Source organism: Bremia lactucae (genome assembly GCF_004359215.1).
Source record: "Bremia lactucae strain SF5 chromosome Unknown BlacSF5_NotPlaced_19_SHOA01000004.1_2068294bp, whole genome shotgun sequence".
Taxonomy (NCBI): Eukaryota; Oomycota; class Peronosporomycetes; order Peronosporales; family Peronosporaceae; genus Bremia; species Bremia lactucae.
The window spans coordinates 1,948,951-1,955,841 of record NW_027152031.1 but is presented as its reverse complement, the minus strand read 5'-3'; positions in this window follow the sequence as shown (position 1 = coordinate 1,955,841).

Sequence of the window (6,891 nt, the reverse complement as noted above, 5' to 3'; positions counted from 1 at the left end):
TTTCAGCCGTCGACGTTGGCAGCCATGAAGGCATACCACGTGACGAGCTCATTGGCCTCTGAGATAAAAGAGAGCTACAGTCAGGACGACCACTGTCGCCTGCTGTTGGATCACTTCGGTGGACGAAAGGTTTCCCTTCCGTCGCACCTGAAAGCTAAGCTCAATCGCTTTAGCTACAGCGATGGCCTGTTATGGCATCAGCTGTCACCTTGTGATCCCTTGAGAATCTATGTGCCTCATGACACAGATCTCAAGTTGATGATCCTTCACGAGCTCCATGATGCACCATCTAGTGGGCATCTGGGCCGTGAAAAGACATTCTTACGAGTGTCAGAGGAATTTTGGTGGCCACACCTATATAGATGGGTGGCCAACTATATTCGCTCTTGCGAACAGTGTCAGCGCATTAAGCCTGCACCGTCCAGCAGTGCGCCACTGAAGCCGCTACCGATTCCAACCAATTGTTGGAAGTCAGTAAGTCTGGACTTCATGTTTGGCATGCCGCCCGATCATAAGGGTCGGACGAGGCAGCTCGGAGTTTTGGCTGAAACTTCCTAGTCGTCTTTGTAGACAGACTGAGCAAAATGGTGCATTTAGCACCATGTAAGACAACGATCACAGGCATGGAGGCAGCTCTCTTGTTCCTGAATCATGTTTACCGACTACTTGGGATGCCCGAGTCCATAGTATCGGACCGGGATCCACATTTTACGTCTGGTTTTTGGCGACATGTGTGCGAGCTGCTAGGTAGCAAGCTCCACATGTCGACCGCAGATCATCCCCAGAACAATGGCCAAACCGAACGTGCCAATCGGGTCGTGGCGGGTGTCTTGCGCACTATAGCAACTCCAAAAGAGTGAAGCAAGTAATTGCCCTTTGTGGAGTTCGCTATAAATAACAGTGTCCACGCCAGACAAGTGAGACACCGTTTTATACTAACGGACTGCACCATCCTTGGACGCCAGTCTCGTTTGTGCGCAGCCCGAGTATTAGTGGGGGGGGCCCTCACTATGCTCGGTGCGAAAGAGGGACATAGTTTCGTCAATATGACAATGACCCATGCGGGTATCATCTCAAAGACAGAAACTTGCCCTAGTGACCCTGCCAGTTTAGCAGTGGTCAATCAAACTACGCCTTATGACCGACCTCTCGGCGGTATCATAGGCGAAGCTGATGCTGAAAGCGTGAGCCAGGCTCAACGCTTTGTGGATGAGCGATTAGCCATCACACATAGAGTCCGTGACGCAATGGCAAGCGCACAGGACAAGGAAAAAGAATATGCGGAGCGAAATGGTCGCAAAAATAATGAATGCTTTAGAGTGGGTGAAAAAGAACTGTTACGTACTGCTACCCTACCTAAGAATGATATTTCTGTACTACCTGGAGGTACTACAAAGTTGTTGCCGCGTTTCATTGGGCCATTTACGGTGGTTTAAGAGGTTGGAGACCTAAAATATAGGCTCACCCTTCCCCCGTATATGAAGACGCACCCCGTATTTTACGTGGGTCGTCTGAAACGGTATGTAGACCCAAATGAGGTCACATACCCCCATCTGGTTAAAGAGACCGATGGTGACGTCGACCGTGCGTCGAGCGTCGTTCGGGTGAGGGAGACGGAGAAGGTGAAAAGCTATCATCCGACAGACTCCTCCCACCACGAATAGGACTCGGAGAGGAAGGGAAATCACGCGAGTAGCGCGGATCCCTCAGCATTATTCTCTCGAAAAGTTCAAGCAGTCTTCAGGCGTTCATAACCCTGACGAGCCTTCGCTCGGACATCAAAAAGATCCGAGGTCAGTCGCGAGACTTGACCCTCAAGATTTGCAATACGTCGTTCAGCAGCGCTAAACGCCTGTGACTGAACGGACGAAAGTAAGGCAGCCGTGAGTGGGTGGGCGAGATCGCCACTCCAATCGAGCTCTCCTGCACTGATGGATGCGGGTGGGAACCAACACTTTTTTGTTGAAAGGTTGCTTGCCTAACGCTCCTTGAGGCAAAGGTATCAGATCCTCGTCCGATGGAAAGGTTACCCGAAGAGTTTTGACTCTTGGGAACCGATCGATACCTTACGTATTGATGTGCCCGGCTTGGTTGCTGCCTATGAAAAGGAGCACCAGCTGAAACCTCTTCGCTAGTCCCAAATGGACTAGCAGAAGTAGCGTTGTGAGAAGAAACACCGCCAATGATTTCTTTGACACGCAAGCGGGCGAAATTAATTCGCTGCGACCGCTGTTTCATCGCATCGGAATGCGGCGCAGTAATTCCGCCTCGTTTTGGGCGGGCGTTTCATTTGAACGCAACACAACCGGGTTCGGGAATATACGCCCAAGCGATTTTCCCGGAGGCCTCCATGACTTAAAGACGCCATAATATTTATGTGCGTCTAGAAGAGCGCACTCTAGGAGCGACGCTCTTGGCCCGTTTAGACGAGGCCATTTAGATGGTAGGGGCATCAGCGATATGCCACCCGTCACATAGCCACGTTCTAAACGACTGGCTTGTGACACCGACTGAGCACGTTCACGTGTCATCGGCAGAGCTTAAGGCTCCGAATCCTCTATGTCAGAACCATTATGGATAATGGTCTTAGCATAAGGCGTTGTGGTTTTACCCAACGAAGAAGCGGCTGCGCCTTTATGGGCAGCGCTCTCATTACCTGTTGCTGCGCCATCCAGCGCAGACGACGACAGCATTCGTAAATGTTGCTGCCTCCATGTTGTGAGCCATGAGAGAAGTTTGGATGGGCAATAATGCGCCAATATCCTTCCTCATGCGCTACTATGAGGTGACGGCAACGGTGTCGACTCATTGTAGTCGACAATGAACGACAGATCAGCATCCTCCCCGTTAAAGAGGGATGGATCCTTTAGCCCGTTAACGCGACAGCAGCAGCTGTCGGCGTTTCGACTAAGGCATTGGACGCGGCCGGCGAGTTAACGCGGCGCGTGCGCTTAGTTTGAGGTTGAGTGGGTGTTTTCGCAGACGACCCACCAACATTGTTCCTTTTAGGTGGCATCTTTGGCGCCGTGTAATGGGACTAGGCCAAGTCTTTTGTTCAGCTCACTACAAGAGGAGACTGAACCGTGGGGAGGAAACGTTGGAGGGCGCTTGCGAGGTTGGAGGTAAAATGACAACTGAATTGAAAAGCTGTTATGGTTCCTGTCGCTACTCCTAATTAGCCTCTAGAACTCCTAGAGGTTTTACAAGTAAAACCTACACATGCATGAATAAAACCTAGGAACTGATATATAGAACCTTGGGTACACTGAGGTTCAACCCATAGGACCTTTAACTTGAAGTCCTGTAGAAAATTCCCTGCGAAGTGATTGGCTCACGCCACTCGCTTCAACCGGTAGAGGCACGTTGGACGCGTCACCAGTGTAGTTCCCAAGCAGGAACCATAATTCTGTACTTGAATGTAAATCTTGAACTTCGACTGGGAAGCTTTGAATTTGAACTTGAAACTCTCATGTCGACGATGCAGTGTCGCCAGATGGTTTCTCAGAAGATGAGTAATGACGATGCGGCGTCATCACTTCATCTAGAGCACAACTGGCTATCTTTAGCCTTGGCTCCCATGTCTTACCCTGTAGAGACATGTCCCGCTTCCCTCCGTCTCATCTCCGGTGCCCAGCATCTTTGAGATATGTACTATGGTAAGTACTAAGACATGTAATGAGAGGCCCATTACATCATCCCCCCCCTTAAAGTAGCGTTCACGCTTCAAAGGGAAGAGGAATGCTGGCTGTGCTTCATTTCAAAATGAGCGACCTAGGAACCAAGCGACCGTCCCAGCCTTCCGTGAGTGACTCAGGCAGGAGTCCTCATGAAGCCCCTTGCCGTACTGAGCACCCTGTCAAGCGACAGAGGCTTAACGGTGGACTCTACGACATTGCACCCATCGTTAACAAGCGGGGTGATGTAGAGTTCTACCGTGAGCGCTTCAGCACTTGGCGTCGGATCAACAACCGTGATGATCTGCGTCAATCAAGGGCAGCGAAAGAGAACTCGTGGAGATCCTTCGTGTTTCTTGAAAACAAGAATCGAATGGACTCCCTTCTCGGACGTGGACCAATTCAACTTGGCCACGGCAGCGGCGACAGAGCCGACGCTACAAGTCGCTCTCATACTCGCGAACGACGTCAGGACGTCAGCCACGAGGGCGTCACGTGATTCCCAAGTGTCGTCGCTCGGCTGATAGCCGCGCCACCGAACACGGAAGCGACGAGTCTGTTGCTTCTTTCGGCGGCGATTCGACGGAGTCAGATGGTCACGGTGACCAACAATCGACTCAACCAGCCACCGTCGTTCTTCGTGAGAATCAAACAACGGAGGTGGGGCTGAACGAGAAAACGATTGAAAGGCTCTGGAAGTGGAAGAGCGCTCATCGCGAACAGATTAAGGAGCTGCACATGCACTCCTCAGATCTGAAGACTCGCTGTCAAAACCTTGAGGCTCATGCGATCGAGTGTGACTCGCGCCATGATGCCTTGGAAGCGAAGCCGACACAGGCTTCCGTGTCGAAGACCGAGTTCGAATCGAGGCTTCAGCAGACTCAGGACGATGTCCTAAAGTTGCAGGAGACCGAGAATATCCGTGGCTTCAGCCATGTTTGACTTCTTGGTGTCGTTGATTAGGCTGGCTCAACTCTGGGCACTCTTCGCGGTGATCTCGAGACTCGCCTCGTTGCTGTCGAGTCTGTGAAGGACCAATCCTTTGATGTCCTCCAGCGCCTCTATGCCGAGAAGCAACTTCAGAGCGATGACTTGGCGACTCTTCGCGAGCAGGTCGAGACCCTTCGACAGCAAGTGGCTCACCTTCAAAGGATGAAGTAGGGTCAGCAGACCCACTTGGTAAGTATGGCTTCAGTCTGCCCACATAGAATGTTGGGTGAAGACGCATACTTGTAGGAACGTCTAGGGTGTAGGCACTCCCGTTGCATTTCAGAACTCTGAATGGTCCAATAAACCGAGGTAGTAGCTTGCTGCTACCAAGGTTGGACACTGCATGTTCCGGGAGGTTACCCGTACTAAGTAGGACGAGATCTCCAACCTTGAAACAATTCATGTTCTTTCTTTCATGCTTGTCCGCTTGCTCCTTCTGCCGATCTTGGGCTTGAGGAATTGCGTCGCGCACAAACCTAACGATGATTTGTCTCTTACCGACAAAGTCTTCGATCCTCTTTTGATCTCGTCGAGGCATGTTTGACGTGGAGTTCAAAACGTCAAAATTGGCCCGTATATCCGTCGCACTCACGGTGTTCAACTCCGTTGCCAATGAAGTTCCTCCCCCACCAAGAGTAGAAACCGCCCCCATGAGTGTCGCTGGCACGCGAGGGTGAAAACCATTGTTGATATAGAAGGCTGAGTACCCGGTAGATGCGTGCGTTGAGTTGTTGATCGAGAACTCACCCAGTGGGAGGAAGGCCTCCATTCCTCGAATGACGTTGCATAACTTCGCAGTATGTCCTCCGGCACGCGATTCACACGCTCCGTTTGCCATCCGTTTCAGGGTGTGCAGCTGTCGACATCGACAACTTCGTACCAAGGCGCTCAAAAACTGCGCGCCATAGGGCGGAGGTGAATCGGGTGTCTCGATCCGAGACGATCTCCTCAGGCAACCCATGGAGTCGGAAGACAGTATCCACAAAGACTTGTGCTGTCTCTTCCGCATCGATGGTATCCGGCACGGCAATCAGATGAACCATTTTACTGAATCGGTCCACTATCACCAGAATGCCGTTCCGGTTTTGCGAGTCGCGAGGAAGTCCGAACACAAAGTCCATGCTCGCAGACCGCAGTGGTGCCTGAGTACTACTCGAAGGCTTCACGCGTTGGCACACCTCACAAGTACGGACGTGCTTGCGGACCCATTTGTACATATGCGGCCAATAATAGTCACGAGAGAGGCTCATGAAAGTCTTCTCGCGACCAAAGTGACCTCCAGGGGGACTGTCGTGGTACTCAAACAACAGACGGTGCCTTAGTTCTTCGTCGTTTGGAACGACAACTCTTGGTACGTCGTCATCGTCAACCCCATAACAGAGTAGACCGTCGTGGATGGAATATCGGTGGGTCCGTGATCGCGCTCTTGGAGATAGCTTTTTCAGATTATCCTCCGTTGGGCTCTTGAGGTACTGCAGCATTTCCCAGTAACCTTCGTCGTCCTCGTATGCTCGTGCAATGTCCTCACGAACAGATGAGCGAGCTTAGACTGCGGTAGCGCTCACAGATTCTTGATCACTTGGACAACTCTTGCAGGCGGCGCTTGGCACATCCTCTGTCAATCGAGAGTCATAATCCGGACGTCTCGATAACGCATTAGCAAGGATGTTTGTCTTGCCTGGCTTGTAGTGTACAACAAGGTTGTACTCCGAGAAGAATGCAATCCATCGTGCCATCCTCTGGGATAAGTGAGGGGTCTTCACGGCAGTGCGCAATGACGCATGATCTGTGTGGACCACAAAGCGCTCTTCACCGAGAAGGTGGATTCACAAGAGAGTATTTCATAGCCAATAACTCTTTGTGTTGAACCGGGTAGTTCCGTTCTGCTGGCTTTAATTGCCGCGATTGATAGGAGATAACTCTCTCTCGCTCATTGGCATCGTGCTGCATTAATGCACAACAAATGGCGTAATCACTCGCATCGCAGACAACATGAAAAGTCTTGTTGCCATCAGGAAGCGCAAGCACTGGCGCTTCACGCAATCTCCTTTTGACCAACTCGAAAGCCACTTCATGTTCCTGTTCCCACTTCCACTCAACGTCCTTCTTGAGTAGGCGCGTAAGCGGCTGAGTCATGTCAGCGTAGTTCCGTGTGTACTTGTGGAGGTAATTGGCCAGACCCAACCACTGGCGCAGTTGCTTCATGTTCTGAGGTGCAGGCCATTTG